Genomic DNA, 15,703 nt, shown 5'->3' with positions numbered 1-15,703 from the left:
CCAGGGACTGCAGCCCACCAGGCTCCTCCCGTCCATGGGATTTCCCAGGCAAGAATACTGGTGTGGGTTGCCATTTCCCTCTCCAGGGGATCTTTCTGACCCAGGAATCGAACCTGTGTCTCCTGTTTTGGAAGGCGGATTCTTTACCCACTAAGTCATCAGGGAAGCCGTGCTGGGGGCCAAAGCTGGGATGTTTCTGGAGGTAGAGGACTTTTTCCCTTTATTGCGGGATTTGTGCTTTACCTATTCTAAGGCATCCCCAGCTTTCCCGGTGGTTTCCCAGTAAAGAACTCACCTGCCAATGAGGAGACATGGTTTCGATCCCTGGAGTACAAAGGAAAGATATCTAACACTACTATGTATAAGATACATAACCAACAAATACCTTCTGTACAGCACAGGGAGCCCTTCTCAAAATTCTATGATAACCTATGTGTGAAAAGAATATGAAAAAGAATGAATATATACATAGAGAGAGATAGATATAACTGAATCACCTTGCTGTATACCTGAACTAAAAAAAGCAACTACACCGTAAAGCAACTACAATCCAATACAATTTTTTTAAAAAGGAAAGATGTCTAAATTAGTTTTTTAAGTGCTACCTCGAATTAAAGACAAACTGCAGAAACAGAGATACTCTTTCACTTTGGTGGTTACTGGCCTATAAGGGTTAATCCAACAACACGATTATGTTGTAAAAGGATCAATAATTTCTCAGTCCAGTAAAGCATATAAATATAAAAAACAGATATAAAACAATCTGGCATTAATATATAAAATTATATCAAAGAGAAACATTAAGACTTTAAATACATGAACAGGAAAAAACAAATAACTGTATTGGTCATCTTTCAGTGAAAGAACTGTAGACAATTTAAATGTTTTGGTTTGCCTGTGGTTTCTAAAGCAAATATGTAGTATTTCAGTCATAAAAACATTCTTTAATTTTTTTTTTACTAACATTAGAACAGGAACTTAAAACTTTGCACTGTTTCAAAGCAGGAGTTTTCAAACTTGGCCGTACTTTAAAATCACCTGGAGACTTTAAAAAATTCCAGTGTCAAGGCCACACTCCACACTGATGAACTAGGAACATAAGAGGGTGGGATCCAGCTACCAGTGGTAATTTTTTTAAACTCCCAAGTGATTCCAAAGTGCAGCCAAGTTTGAGAGCCAACATTCTAAAGATGCGTGCGTGCTCAGTCACTCCGGCGCTCAGTTGTGTCCGACTCTTTGCGACTTCATGGACTATAGCCTGCCAGGCTCTTCTGTCCATGGGATTTCCCAGGCAAGAATATAGGAGTGGGTTGCCATTTCTAAAGATATTTTATTGTAAATTCCCAACTGGAAACCAAGAATGTAACAACAGAGTGATTCAGTGTCTAAACCCTGAAGTCAGACTTAGAATGAATACCAACAGCATCTTTCCTTAGATGTGTGGCTAGAAACGCCTCCTGGCTCTCTGAGCCTCAGTTTCACATCTGCAAAGAGAGGCTGGAGCAGCTCCTCACAGCTCTGTAGAGTGTGGTGTGCATTAGGGAGACAATCCAAGCAAAGCCCTCAGCACAGTGTCTGTTAGGAAGCCAGAGATGAGATGAGGTACATATTCACAGCTTTCTTCTATAATATACATATTTCTTGTGACAATATACATTGCGTGTTAAGTCGCTTCAGTCATGTCCAACTCTTTGTGACCCCGTGGACTGTAGTCTGCTGGGCTCCTCTGTCCATGGGAGTCTCCAGGCAAGAATACAGGAGTGCGTTGCCATCCCCTTCTCCAGGAGATCTTCCCGATCCAAGGGTCAAACCCTCATCTCTTATGTCTTCTCCAATAACTAGCACGTTCTTTACCACTAGCACTGTGTAAGTGTGGTCATAGACAAAAGTAATAGGAACTTGGGTCAAAAAAATGGAGGCATTTTGCCAAGAAAATAGTCACTGAGTAGGAAGCCACCCAAATAGAGTTAAAGATAATGACCTATTCCTTAGAAGACATTAGGAAATATCAACAAATAAATCAGGAAACAATGGTCCCTTCCTTTAATTGCATTGTGTCTGCTGCTGCTGCTAAGTCACGTCAGTTGTGTCAGACTCTGTGTGACCCCATAGACGGCAGCCCACCAGGCTCCGCTGTCCCTGGGATTCTCCAGGCAAGAACACTGGAGTGGGTTTCCATTGCCTTCTCCAATGCATGAAAGTGGAAAGTGAAAGGGAAGTCTCTCAGTCGTGTCCAACTCTTAGCGACCCCATGGACTGCAGCCTACCAGGCTCCTCCATCCATGGGATTTTCCAGGCAAGAGTACTGGAGTGGGGTGCTGTTGCCTTCTCCAGCACTGTGTCTAACCTTACCCAAAGCAGTATTATAATGGTGAAAGGCTTACCAAAGAGCATGAGATCCCAGGACAGCAGTGAAAGAGTTCAGAATGCTGGCTCTGGTAGGTATCATGTCTCAACTAATTAAGATAGAAGGTTCCTTCTGCAGGGATGGGGGAGGTGCAGAGGAGAGAGTGAGAGAAAGTGTGTGTGTGTGTGTGAGAGAGAGAGAGAGAGAGAGAGGGAGCATGTATGTGAGAGAGAGAGGGAATGAGGTTGAGGTGGTGGTGAATGTGTGTGTGTTAGTTGCTTAGTCTGTCCGACTCTTTGCAACCCCATAGACTGCAGCTCACCAGGCCCCTCTGTCCATGGGATTCTCCAGGCAAGAACACCGAAGTTGGTTGCCATTTCCTTCTCCAAAAGGAACTATAGAAAGAAAGCAAGTGAAGTCACTCAGTCGTGTCTGACTCTTTGCAACCCCATGGACTGTAGCCTACCAGGCTCCTCTGTCCATGGAATTTTCCAGGCAAGAGTACTGGAGTGGGTTGCCATTTACTTCTCCAGTGTATATATATGTGTGTATATATATATACATACATATATACATACACACACATATATATACACATATATATATGTATAATACACGTCAGGTGGATATGTGTAAGATAGACCGTGTGTGTGTGTGTATGTGTGTGTGAGTGTGTGGTGTGTTGCAGGGAAAAAAACGTAGAGGGTTCCTCCTTTTAATTAATATTTCTGATTCTGCAATGATGGAAATTCTGAACCTTCTCTGGTAACTTTAAGTGTCCAACAACTTCTTCTGTTAGAAAATTCTTATTTCTAATCTAAAGGTCTACTACATAGCTATGTCTGCCCTCTGGCAAGTACTTACTGTTATGTCTTCAGTGATTAATCCTGAATTGCCTTGATTGAAATAAAAATTCGAATGCAGTGAGAAGCCCTTCTCGAAAAGCAGGACAAACAGAAAGTCTAGTTGCTCTATGACGATGTTTGTTGCCTGTATTTAGGCTGCAGTCCATGGGGTTGCTAAGAGTCGGACACGACTGAGCGACTTCACTTTCACTTTTCACTTTCATGCATTGGAGAAGGAAACGGCAACCCACTCCAGTGTTCTTGCCTGGAGGATCCCAGGGACAGGGGAGCCTGGTGGGCTGCCGTCTATGGGGTCACACAGAGTCGGACACGACTGATGCGACTTAGCAGCAGCAGCAGCAGGGACTACACTTTGACTTTGTGAAAGCCGAACCAGGTATAGAGATATGTCTTTCTAACACTAGGTCTGCTATACACGAAGTGGCCAAAAGCTCAATCTTAATATCCCTCTTCCATCCTTCCTCATAAAATCTACATCCATCTCTTAAATTATGTATGTTCTCTTTTGTTCCATTCTCCTTTTATGGAATGAAATAATTCACTTTGACAATTTAAATGTGCCAAACTGCAACACAGCTAAGCATCCTACGTGGGTATTTTGAGAGCAGAGATACTCCCATACTTCAGCGAGTAAACAGGGACCGCTACATCCAAAGGCACAGGTCTTCAATGATGTGTCCATACTTGAATCAAGCCGAGAGTTTTTCCAAAACACGCTCCAAATCAGACTTGGTGAATCAAAATCTTATTGGGGGGGCATGAATAATTTCAGATATTACTGCATATTGACAAAGCTATACAGGTAATTCTGGTGCACCTCCATTAGTCAACCATGAAGGATAACAGAAGCAACCAATTTTCCCATTCGTCAAGGAAGGATCTGGTCTAAATAATGTAAAGAAAATGATCTTAAGCTTTATGGCTCTTTATGGGGAAAGAGTCACACCCCTTTCCCCATACCCCTGTGCTCCCAAGTTTCCAGAGCTCTGCCCCTAGCAGTATTTCCTTGTGTGGGACCCATATGTAACATGGAGAAGGAAATGGCAACCCACTCCAGTATTCTTGCCTGGCAGGCTACCATCCATGGGCTTGCAAAGAGTCAGACACGACTGAGCGACGATTACCCACTCACTCGTATGTAACAGCCCACCACCTTTAGCACCCACGTGATACAACATTAGTTACCAAATGGTGGGCTCTGAGGTTTTTGTTTGGCCCTCTGTTGACCACTGAAGCGCTGTGTTATGAAACAAGTTAATATCTATCATATTAGACAGGTTCCTTGCTCATCACAATACAAGCAGCTTAAACCTATTTTCTTCAGCTGACCACTCCATACCCTGTTGGTCCCTAGAGGCATCCGAGTTTGCAAATCCTACATAAACTCTGATGCCTTGCCTTCTAAGGTCAGTGCTTCCCTCTTTTATCATAGTTGCTCAAGCCCCACTGGTTTTCTAAGATGACAAATACTGATCTAAAAAGTAATTTTTCTAAGGTGTTGATGGATGTGCTGCTGTGCTATGCTAAGTTGCTTCAGCCGTGTCCAACTCTGCGACCCTACAGACTACAGCCTGCCAGACTCCTCTGTCCATGGGGATTCTCCAGGCAAGAATACTAGAGTAGGTTGCCATGCCCTCCTCCAGGGGATCTTCCCAACCCAGGGACTGAACCTAGGTCTCCTGCACTGCAGGCAGATTCTGTACCATATGAGCCACCAGGGAAAGCCATGAATACTGGAGTGGGTAGCCTATCCTACTCCAAGGGATCTTCCCAACCGGGGGAATTGAACTGGGGTCTTCTGCATTGCAGGCAGATTCTTTACCAGCTGAGCTGCTAGGGAAGCCTTCTACTTTCTATATGAGGGGTTTAAGAAGTGTTACAGAAAATTTAAAAAAAAAGTATTCCTTCACTGTAAAATACTGAACTAAGTAACTATGGTCAACGCAGATTCTCTTTCTTCTCTTTCGCAGCTTCTGCATACCCAGGTTTTGTTTGAGAATAAAGATGAAAAAGAGGCAGAGTTAAAATCTGGCAACTAAATTTTGAGGGATGCCTACTAAAGAATGAGGGGTCAATACAACGATGAGAAAGATGTGCTTTAAAGCACTTCAGATAAAATAGAGAAAATAGAGAATAGATAAATCAAGTGTGGCAACATCTAGATGGCAAGTAAGAGAGAGGCAATGTGGATGTGGGGGTTCATCACAGTTATTCTGAGTCTGGATTAAAAAAAAAAATGTACCAAGCATCTGGGAATCCCAAACAAAACTCTTCAAGGAAATGAGAAGGCAAGGGATGTGGGTGTCTTAAATCTCAGCTTGCAGGCCACACCCACCGGGACACAGCGTCTGACCTCCCACTTCCTTCTCCCATGCTGCTGCCGCCTGGTCGCTTCAGTCACGTCTGACTCTGTGCGACCCCATGCACTGCAGCCCGCCAGGCTCTTCTGTCCATGGGGATTCTCCAGGCAAGAATACTGGAGTGGGTTGCCATGCCTTCCTCCAGGGGAATCATCTCAACCCAGGGATCGAACTCAGGTCTCCTGCATTGCAGGCAGATTCTTTACCACTGTGCCACCAGGGAAGCCCTCCTTCTTCCATACCAAACTCAAATTAGATGAGTAATGTGGTTCCCTTGCTCAAATGACCCAAAATGTCCACAGAATCTAATGAAGCAAGACTTCTGATTACTGATGGAGATGGGGTGGGATAAAATATGCTGCAGAGAGCTGTGTAAATCCTCTTCCCATATAATTGTTGAGTTTCAATGATTCTGCTTAAGATTAAACCTGTAGATCACAAAACTTGATACAGGGAATCATGGCTTCATAACAATGTCATTTTCCATGCTAATTTGATTTGCCTTATAACCTATGGTTGGATTCTTTAAATTGCCTTAGAATGTCAAATGTAAATAATATAAACTCGGGTACCTGTTCCCCTGAAAAAAGAACCACAGACTTCAATGCTATCAGTACCAACATTCTCTCTACATATCTAGTATTTCCACAGGATCTCACATTCTAAAAATCAAAGTTTCCCTTCACTTAAATTAAAAAATCTAAAATACTCAAAAATCAAAATTTTCTTGAAAAATAAAATATTAACACTACAAAATAGAGACTTGTAAGCTGCCAGAATCTAAATATTTTTCAAAGGAGCAATGAACTCAACATTACATAATTCACACAGTCTTAGAATCCATGCAAAAACTGTAAAAGAAAGCAGTGCATTTAATGTCTTTATGGGAATGTCGTGTCTTTAAGGCTTTGCTTCAGGGCAATCGTTCTGTCACTTCCTAGAAGCATTTGGTTCACTAGAGAGTCAAAGAGGGGACACAGTGAAGCTGTAAAGTCAGTACCTCTGAAGCTGTGCTTCCCTGACCTGCTATCCCTGGAAAACAAGACGTGGCAAAGGCTTCATGGAGGCTATTAAGGAAAGCTATAAAAGTGTTCTTTTCTGGGATTTCCTACCATATCATTTACATACATAAATTAGTTGTATAATGACAAACCACTGTTTCTTTGAAGACAAAGAAAGTTTGTATCCAAGTTAGTATTAACAGTCTGTATGCTGTTGTTTAGTTATCAAGTCACATTCAATTCTTTTGCGACCCCCTGGACTGTAGCCCGCCAGGCTCCTCTGTCCATGGGGTTTTTCCTGGCATGAATACTGGATCCAGTTGCCATTTCCTTCTCTAGGGAATCTTTCTGACCCAGGAATTGAACCCATGTCTCCTGCATCTCCTGCATTGGCAGACAGGTTCTTTACCAGTGAGCCACCTGGGAAGTACAGTTATTAATGTCAGGCAATCCCTACTGTATTAGTTTCCTATTGCTGCTATAACAAAGGATTCCCATACAGTTGTGATAGGAGTTTGAAATCAAAGGTGTTGGAGGGCTACATTTCTTCTGGAGGCTGTAGAAAGAATCTACTTTCTGTTTTGTTTCAGCTTCTAGAGGCTGCCTGCATTCCTTGGCTCACGGTGCCTTCCTTGTATCATATCATTTCACCTGTTTTCTTCTCTGATTCCTCCTGCCTTCCTCTTACAGGGACCCAGGTGATAACTGGGCCCACTCCAATAATCCAGGATAACCTCATCTAGCAAGTCTCTTTTGCCATAGAAAGTGATGTTCACAGGTCACAGGAATTAGGGTGTAAACATCTTCAGGGTTCATTATTTAGCTTGCCACACCCACAAAATAAATATATAGTTGTAACTTTTGATACTGTAATAATGAACTGATAAATTAATGACACCCCTAGTATATTTTATTATATTCATAATTTTAACTAATATCCATGGATGTAAACAACTTCTTTTCAAAGGGATTAATAATTAAGTTCCTTAAAAATAGGAGGCTCTTCACATGGAAACTCTCCCCAGCGTTATGTGGCAGCCTGGACGGGAGGGGAATTCACAGGGTAATGGAAACACGTGCGTGTATGGCTGAGTCCCTCCACTATTCACCTGAAACTATTACAACATTGTTAACTGGCTCTACACCAATACAAAATGCAAAGGTTTTGAAAAATAGGAGGCTCTTATGTTCTAAATGGGATTTCCCTGGTGGCTCGGACCAGGTTTGATCCCTGGATTGGGAAGATCCCCTGGAAAAGGGAATGGTAACCCACTCCAGTATTCTTGCCTGGGAAATCCCATGGACAGAGAAGCCTGGAGGGCTACAGCCCATGGGGTCACAAAGAGTCAGATAACACTCACTTCCATGTTAACAGACAGAATGATTCCTCCTGCAGCATCTTACATTTTCAGAGTGCCTTACCGTCAATAAGGTCACATACATTATCTCATGCAATCATCCAGCTATTTAGCTGGCCGACATGACAGGCAAAAATAAATTTAACTTGTTTAAAATCTCCTATTTAAACTTGTTAAATAGGAGAGCCAGAGTGTACAGTTAGAATGTCCAGCTTCATACCACAACCTCTTTTTCTTGTTAAGCCAAACAAGTAGAGCCTGTTTCTCAGCTGCTGAAAGTGAAATCTCTTGTGCTATAAACTGAGCTATCAACTCTAAGAAACCAACTGTTGACAAAATAATTATGTCAACAGAAAACAAAAAGCTTAAGGTGAAGAAAGTTTCAGATTAGCAATAACAAAAAAAACTTCCTATAAAAAATATCAAAATAATTAAGCTATAACTTAACTAAATAATAGTACCTAAAATATACTTGGTTCACCAAAATTGGTTTCTAAAAAATCTAAAAATCACTGATCATCATTCTAAAAGGACACCAAAGTCAATTAATATTTACACTGCCAGTACAAAGCAAACCTATTTCACAACTACCAAAGGGAATTAAAAGAATTCAGAACCGAAAGGCAGGCCACACCCATCAGCTGTGTAGTGTTCTATGTAGTTTGCTTAGTGCGTGCAGGTTCCCCACGCGTCCAACACCCAAGCGTCTGAAAAACAGAGTTGAGTAACTTCCTGAGTTCACCTGGCTTCTAGGTGCCTGGGTTCACCTGGAGCCAGACATCCTGGAATGTGAAGTCAAGTGGGCCTTAGGAAGCATCACTATGAACAAAGCTAGTGGAGGTGATGGAATTCCAGTTGAGCTATTTCAAATCCTAAAAGATGATGCTGTGAAAGTGCTGCACTCAATATGCCAGCAAATTTGGAAAACTCAGCAGCGGCCACAGTACTGGAAAAGGTCAGTTTACTTTCCAATGCCAAAGAAAGGCAATGCCAAAGAATGCTCAAACTACCGCAAATTGCACTCATCTCGCACTCTAGCAAAGTAATGCTCAAAATTCTCCAAGTCAGGCTTCAACAGTACGTGAACGGTGAACTTCCAGATATTCAAGCTGAATTTAGAAAAGGCAGAGGAACCAGAGATCAAATTGCCAACGTCCGTTGGATCATCGAAAAAGTAAGAGAGTTCCAGAAAAACATCTACTTCTGCTTTATTGACTATCCCAAAGCCTCTGACTGTGTAGATTACAACAAGCTGTGGAAAATTCTGAAAGAGATGGGAATACCAGACCACCTAACCTGCCACCTGAGAAATCTGTATGCAGGTCAAGAAGCAACAGTCAGAACCAGACATGGAATACCAGACGGGTTCCAAATTGGGATAGGAGTACGTCAAGGCTGTATATTGTCACACTGCTTATTTAACTTATATGTAGAGTACATCATGTGAAATGCCAGGCTGGATGAAGCACAAAGATAGAATCAAGACTACCAGGAGAAATATCAATAACCTCAGATATGCAGATGACACCACCCTTATGGCAGAAAGAGAAGAAAAACTAAAGAGCATCTTGATGAAAGTGAAAGAGGAGAGTGAAAAAGCTGGCTTAAAACTCAACCTTCAAAAAATGAAGATCATGGCACCCAGTCCAATCACTTCATGGCAAATAGATGGGAAAACAATGGAAACAGTGACAGACTTTATTTTGGGGGGCTCCAAAATCACTGCAGATGGGGACTGCAGCCATACAATTGAAAGACGCTTGCTCCTTGGAAGGAAAGCTATGACAAACCTAGATAGCATATTAAAAAGCAGAGACATTACTTTGCCAACAAAGGTCCCTCTAGTCAAAGCTACATCCAGTAGTCATGTATGGATGTGAAACTTGGACTACAAAGAAAGATGAGCACCAAAGGATTGATGCTTTTGAACTGTGGTAAAGGAGAAGACCCTTTAGAGTCCCTTGGACTGTAAGGAAATCCAACCAGTCCATCCTAAGGGAAATCAGTCCTGAATATTCATTGGAAGGACAGATGCTGAAGCTGAAACTTCAATACTCTGGCCACCTGATGTGTAGAATGGACTCATTGGAAAAGACCCTGATGCTGGGAAAGATTAAAGGCAGAAGGAGAAGGGAACGACAGAAGATGAGATAGTTGGATGGCATCACCGACTTGATGGACATGAGTTTAAGCAAGATCCAGGAGTTGCTGATGGACAGGGAAGCCTGGCGTGCTACAGTCCATGGAGTCACAAAGAGTGAGACACAACTGAGCTATTGAACTGAACTGAACTGGACTTCCCTGATAACCTTATCTAAGGTTTCCACTTTCACTCTCTACCTTTACGGCACTTTTCTCCACTCAGAGAGAAACATTTGACTGTTTCCTGACTCCACCCACTTCATGTCTGTTGTACAAGTGCATTCTAAAAGTCAAACACACACACACACACACAACATAAATAAATAATAAAAAATAAAGATCAAAAGCAAGTGTAGCACAGAGTGTATTAATGTCTTAAACAATGGGCAAAGATAACGGATTAGATGAGCTATAACATTATGAGGAAAGTGCTAAAGGCTATCTATTGTGATCGTTTAAAAACTTACCCTATTTGAATCCATCAATCAAATTACTCACTCAATCACTAGAAAATATAAAGAGTGTCTATTTTATGCCAAGCAATATTGCAGCCCTGGAGGCAAAGAAATGAAATACTCCATTCTCAAGGAGCTCATAGAATAATGAGGAACATGAGGTAAGTAAACATGATTTCAGTACAGTTAGTTCCTGCCATCTTCTAGACCACATGACCCGACTTCAAGATCCTTCAAGATCTGGACCCTTATCTATGCTCTCAGCACCCAGGGTGCAACTGGAATACAGTGAAACTTTGGCAGCTAACCAAGACTGATGCATCAGGGAGCCAATATTCAAGCATTTAAGGATGAAAATAAGATTTTTTTCACACCTAAAAAATGTAATAATCCCTTACTATCATTTTATAATCAGTCAATGGCCAAAATTTCCCCAATTGTCCCATTAAGTGACTTTTTTTTTCAAGTTAAGATGTTGAGTGCATTTCTATGGAGAGGGAGGGTTATTGCCAATAAAGGGACACACAAACCACACAGCTGAAGAAAGGTCAAGGTGAGAACCAGTATTGTAAGTAGTGTGATAAGCCAACCATAGGTGGAAGAACAAAGAGAAGCCAAAGGTAGTTATGAAAAGCTTTCAGCCATGCTCAGGAGTCTGGCTTTGATCCCCAGAGTGACAGAGCGCTACCAAAGGGCTGTAAGCAAGGAAGGGAGCAAACCCTTTATTTTAGAAAGAGAACTCTGGCAGCAATGTAGCGGGTCAGCCGGGTGGGCAGGAGACAGGGGAGAAGACTCTTCTGAAACTGTAGGCAAGACAAGCCAGGGTCTGAGCTCAGGGTGGCGGTGGGCTGCTATGGAAGGAGGAGTCCAGAACAGACAACAGAGATGGTGAAGGGTTTAACAGCTTTCCAGGGGCATTAATGGGACGTGGCGACCGGCTGTGAGAGTGATAATGAGAGAGCAGTTCAGATGACTCCGGCTTTCACACTTGGAATGAAAATCAGTTTAAAGTCCAAAATGCTAAGAATTACCATTTACGGAGCGGTTATAACAGGCCAGAACACACGTGTACTAAGAAATATCTCATCATATATCATTTCATCTGTCATACAGTGTATACCATGTGTGTGAGCTCAGTCATGTCCAGCTCTTTGTGACCCCATGGACTGTAGCCCACCAAGCGCCTCTGTCCTCGGGACTCTCCAGGCAAGAATACTCGAGTGGGTTACCATTTCTTTCTCGAGGGGATCTTCCTGACCCAGGGATCGAACCCTTATCTCCCGCACTGGCAGGCAGATTCTTTCCCACTGTGCCACCTGGGGCACCCAGCATATATAATATTACATCACATATCATATTGTATCAATTTCATCCACAGAGCTCAAAGGGAGCAAACCATTTTACACTTGAGGAACCTAAGACCCAAAGAGGTTTGCAATCTGCCCAAGGTCACAATGCACATGCAGGATTTGAAACTAAATTTGGTCTGCTTTCCTAGCCATCTCCTAGAGACTGAAGGAACATCAAACAATTTACTGGCATTATCCTAGAAGAAATGACAGAAAAGGCTGTACAAACTGCTACCTTTTTCTCCCCTTAAAAAATAATCAGGGATATTTCATTTATATCTCAATCCTGTATATATTTGTACATTCTTTAAAGATGAGCACGGAAAGGTGCTGGTAAAATAATAACTTCATTTACTAACATAGACAGATCTCTGCAAACCAGATATCTTTGGAGAGCAAGAGAGTGACAAGAACAAGGAAATCGTAAAGGAAATCAACCCTGAATATTCATTGGAAGGACTGATGTTGAAGTTGAAGCTCCAATACTTTGGCCACCGGATTCAAAGAACCAACTCACTGGAAAAGACCCTGGTGCTGGGAAAGACTGAAGGTAAAAGGAGAAGGGGGTATCAGAGGATGAGATGGTTAGATAGATAAGATTTATGTCCACCAACTCAGCGGACATGAATCTGAGCAAACTCCCGGAGACAGTGCAGGACAGGGGAGCCTGGCGTGCTGCAGTCCACGGAGCTGCAGAGTCAGACACAACACAGCGACTGAACAACAGCAACAAAGACAGTCATGCGGAGCACTGTGCTTGAGGTATTACACTGTCCATAGGAAACTGAAAGGTTTTTTGTTTATAAACAGACCATTAATCTCAGTATTAATGGCAATAACAAGGATCACAGTGATTTCAGAAATTATTTCTGTAGGCCGTCACATACACTTCCACTGAAAATTAGCAGCGAGCATTAGTTAATGGACACATTAAAAGTTTTACCCTTCATTTAATATTTTTAGACTGTACTAGGGATTAGAACAATGCATTAGCCTCATTCCCTGGGCACATGCTCTTTTGGTTTGTAACCATAAATTGCTTTGTACAGAACACACAGGCAATGGAAACTGTCAAAACAAAGTAATTATCTTATTTGTACTGGTCACCACAAAACTGAAACGTTTCTGAAATCTAAAATTTCCATTACACCACAATCATACGTAAGGAATACAGAAGATATCTGAATATGCTAGAAAAAGAGCCATGAAAATGATAGCCCCCCAAAAGTACTTCATGTTATTTTAACAGTTTTTTAAAGCATCTCTCTCAATAGCCTCCTAAGAATCACCAGGATACCTTACCATTATTTCAAATTCACAATGTCCAATTTACACTGTCTCCTTTTCACTCCCCATAAACCTGCCTGTCTTCTTATTTTCTATCCTTCAATAAAAGCATCATTTATATACCAGTCCTCCCAAATTCAACAGTTCTAAGTCCATTTCCTCCTCTCCCTTTGGCCACTGTTGTCTGGTTTCCCCCACATCATCTCTCATCCATCCCTTGCTTCCCTCCTGCTACAGACGGTCTGATATGCACCCTATGATGGTTTCCTTAGCACTCTAGCGGTGTCCAACTTGGGCTTCCTACTAAACCCATCTGGCGCAATGGTAAAGAACCCTCCTGCCAATTCAGGAGAGGCAAGAGCCTCGGGTTTGATCCCTGGGTTGGGAAGATCCTCTGGAGAAGGGAATGGCCACCCTCTCCAGTATTCTTGCCTGGGAAATCCCATAGACAGAGGGGCCTAGCGGGTTACAGTCCATGGGGTCCTAGAGTCAGACCCAACTGAGTGACTGAGCGTGCACACACTAAGCCCATCACTCTTGTCAAATTCATCTGATATGAAGCTATCCGAAAGGGCTTCCATATAGCATGTAAAAATTTTTAAATAAGTAATTTGTAAGTTTCCTTCCTGATGGAAATATTTGTAGGCTTCTGTGTACCTCTTCAGAGACCTTCTCTGCATACACAACAAATATGTAGTCTTTTGAGGCTTAAATGTATGCGCGTGTGCGCATATGTAGACTGTGGCATTTTATACACACATGCTTTTCCACAGCTGGCTTTTCCCACTGAATAAAACTTGGGAGTTTAGTATTTTTTAATTCAATTTTTTTTTTTTGGCTGTGCCACGTGGCATATGGGATCCCCATTCTGCACCTAGGAATTGAACCTGTGTCCCCGACATTGGAAAGGCAGAGTCCCAACCACTGGACCGTCAAGGATACCCTGGTGTACACTGTTACAGAGAGAGCTCATTGAATCGCTCTTTTTCATTATTGTGTAACATTCTACTGTGTGACAAGTTTCACCATTCATTTCAGCCTCTAATTTGCACATTTGGGTTGTTTCCCATCTTTCCTTATTTCAGTGTGCAATAAATATCCTTGTACATATGTCTTTGCACACATACACAGTACATTTCACTGCCTCTGCTAATTCTAGACGCTGTGAGAAGTAAAGGCATTGATGAATCTAAAAGCCTGAAAAAATATTCTTTACAAACTATCCCAGAAAGTATGTATCTTGATCATATGGTGTTAACCCTGGGGTCAAAATTTTTTATAAGCTCCTCAGTAATTGTTTTGAGTAGCCATGTCAATCTTTGCTGGTGGGCATGCTTCCACCCAACCCTAGAACAGAGTCATAGGAACAATGCCTCATCTGTACAAAAACAAAACACAACACCCTGGATTCTTATAAAGGTCTGCAAAGGGAGAAGGATTTGCTGCTTTGTCCATCAGCCTTTCTCACTTTAGGAGGTTAACAAACAGGGAAGTTCTAACACTACTGTTGAGCAACTATGAAAAATTAATGTTGGGATTCTGAGAGAGAAAATGGCCAAGGTTTGTGCAGAAGCCAGACCACAGAGGCCAAATACTCAACTGTCATAAACATGAGCTACATAGAACATACATACAGATAACACATGCTATACTGTGACTCTTTCCACTTGAAATACTAGCAGCAGGTCTATATGACTTCTGCTTACTATCGCATTAACTACTCACTTCAGACACTCATACCAAACAGGGTTGTGCTAGATTATTACAAGGGCTTCCGAGGTGGTGCCTGGCAATGCAGGAGATGTAAGAGACACCAGTTCAATCCCTGGCTCAGGAAGACCCCCTGGAGAAGGATATGGCAACCCATTCCAGTATTCTTGCTTGGAGAATCCCATGGGCAGAGGATCCTGGCAGGCTTTAGTCCATTAGGGCTGCAAAGACTCAGATGTGACGGAAGCCACTTAGCATGCACACACACACGCAGATTATCACAAAGCATTAGTGAAATGTCCAAAAGCACCCCCATCGCAGAGACTAGACAGCCTACCAACTGATCCAGACAGACGGCATCATTAGGTCATGTCCAGGGTCCAGGTCACTGGAAGGTATCACTCACTCTTGCTGGAAGGACGTCTAATCAAGCTCTGATGTCAAGGGCCGAGTTATCTAATGGCCACACCTTCCACTCTAAGATGCCAGCTCTGTTTAACAACTTCTTGATGATAATCTGCTTCTCTCCAAGATTTAAACACCATCTTCTGCCTTGAATCCCATAGTGGAGGCAGCTTACAAGAAACTTCTGAAACTATCCTATACAGCTGTCTGATCCTTCATAAACCCTGATCAGCAAACACAGCCTAAATGCCAGGACCATCCACAAGCCTTCAGATCTCCTCTCAGCTAGTCTCTGTAACAATAAGCAAAACCAAACAGGGAAATAATCTCCGACTGCCTAGCACTCCATCTGCCTGTTGTCCATAGGAGCCTTTCTTCTGATGTGTTGCTGACTAGACTGTAATTCATCTTCCATAAGTATAA

General features: G+C 42.3%; 1 protein-coding gene across 6 annotated transcripts in view; it reads right to left on the bottom strand.

Moving 5' to 3' along the window:
* The window catches only part of DGKH (diacylglycerol kinase eta), a 208,034-nt gene that overhangs the window by 80,494 nt on the left and 111,837 nt on the right, over window positions 1–15,703 (bottom strand). Inside the window, exon 1 of one of the 6 annotated variants that reach the window (XM_027557151.1) lies at window positions 3,212–3,340. The exons of the other annotated variants lie outside the window; for them this stretch is intronic. The gene's annotated coding sequence lies outside the window, so the exon portion shown is untranslated. Of the gene's footprint in view, window positions 1–3,211; window positions 3,341–15,703 lie in introns of those variants that run through there. 6 annotated transcript variants of the gene reach the window in all.

Source organism: Bos indicus x Bos taurus, chromosome 12 (genome assembly GCF_003369695.1).
Source record: "Bos indicus x Bos taurus breed Angus x Brahman F1 hybrid chromosome 12, Bos_hybrid_MaternalHap_v2.0, whole genome shotgun sequence".
In the NCBI taxonomy this organism is placed as follows: Eukaryota; Metazoa; Chordata; class Mammalia; order Artiodactyla; family Bovidae; genus Bos; species Bos indicus x Bos taurus.
Note: the sequence above shows the minus strand (reverse complement) of the source record. Positions and strands in the feature narration are given on the sequence as shown.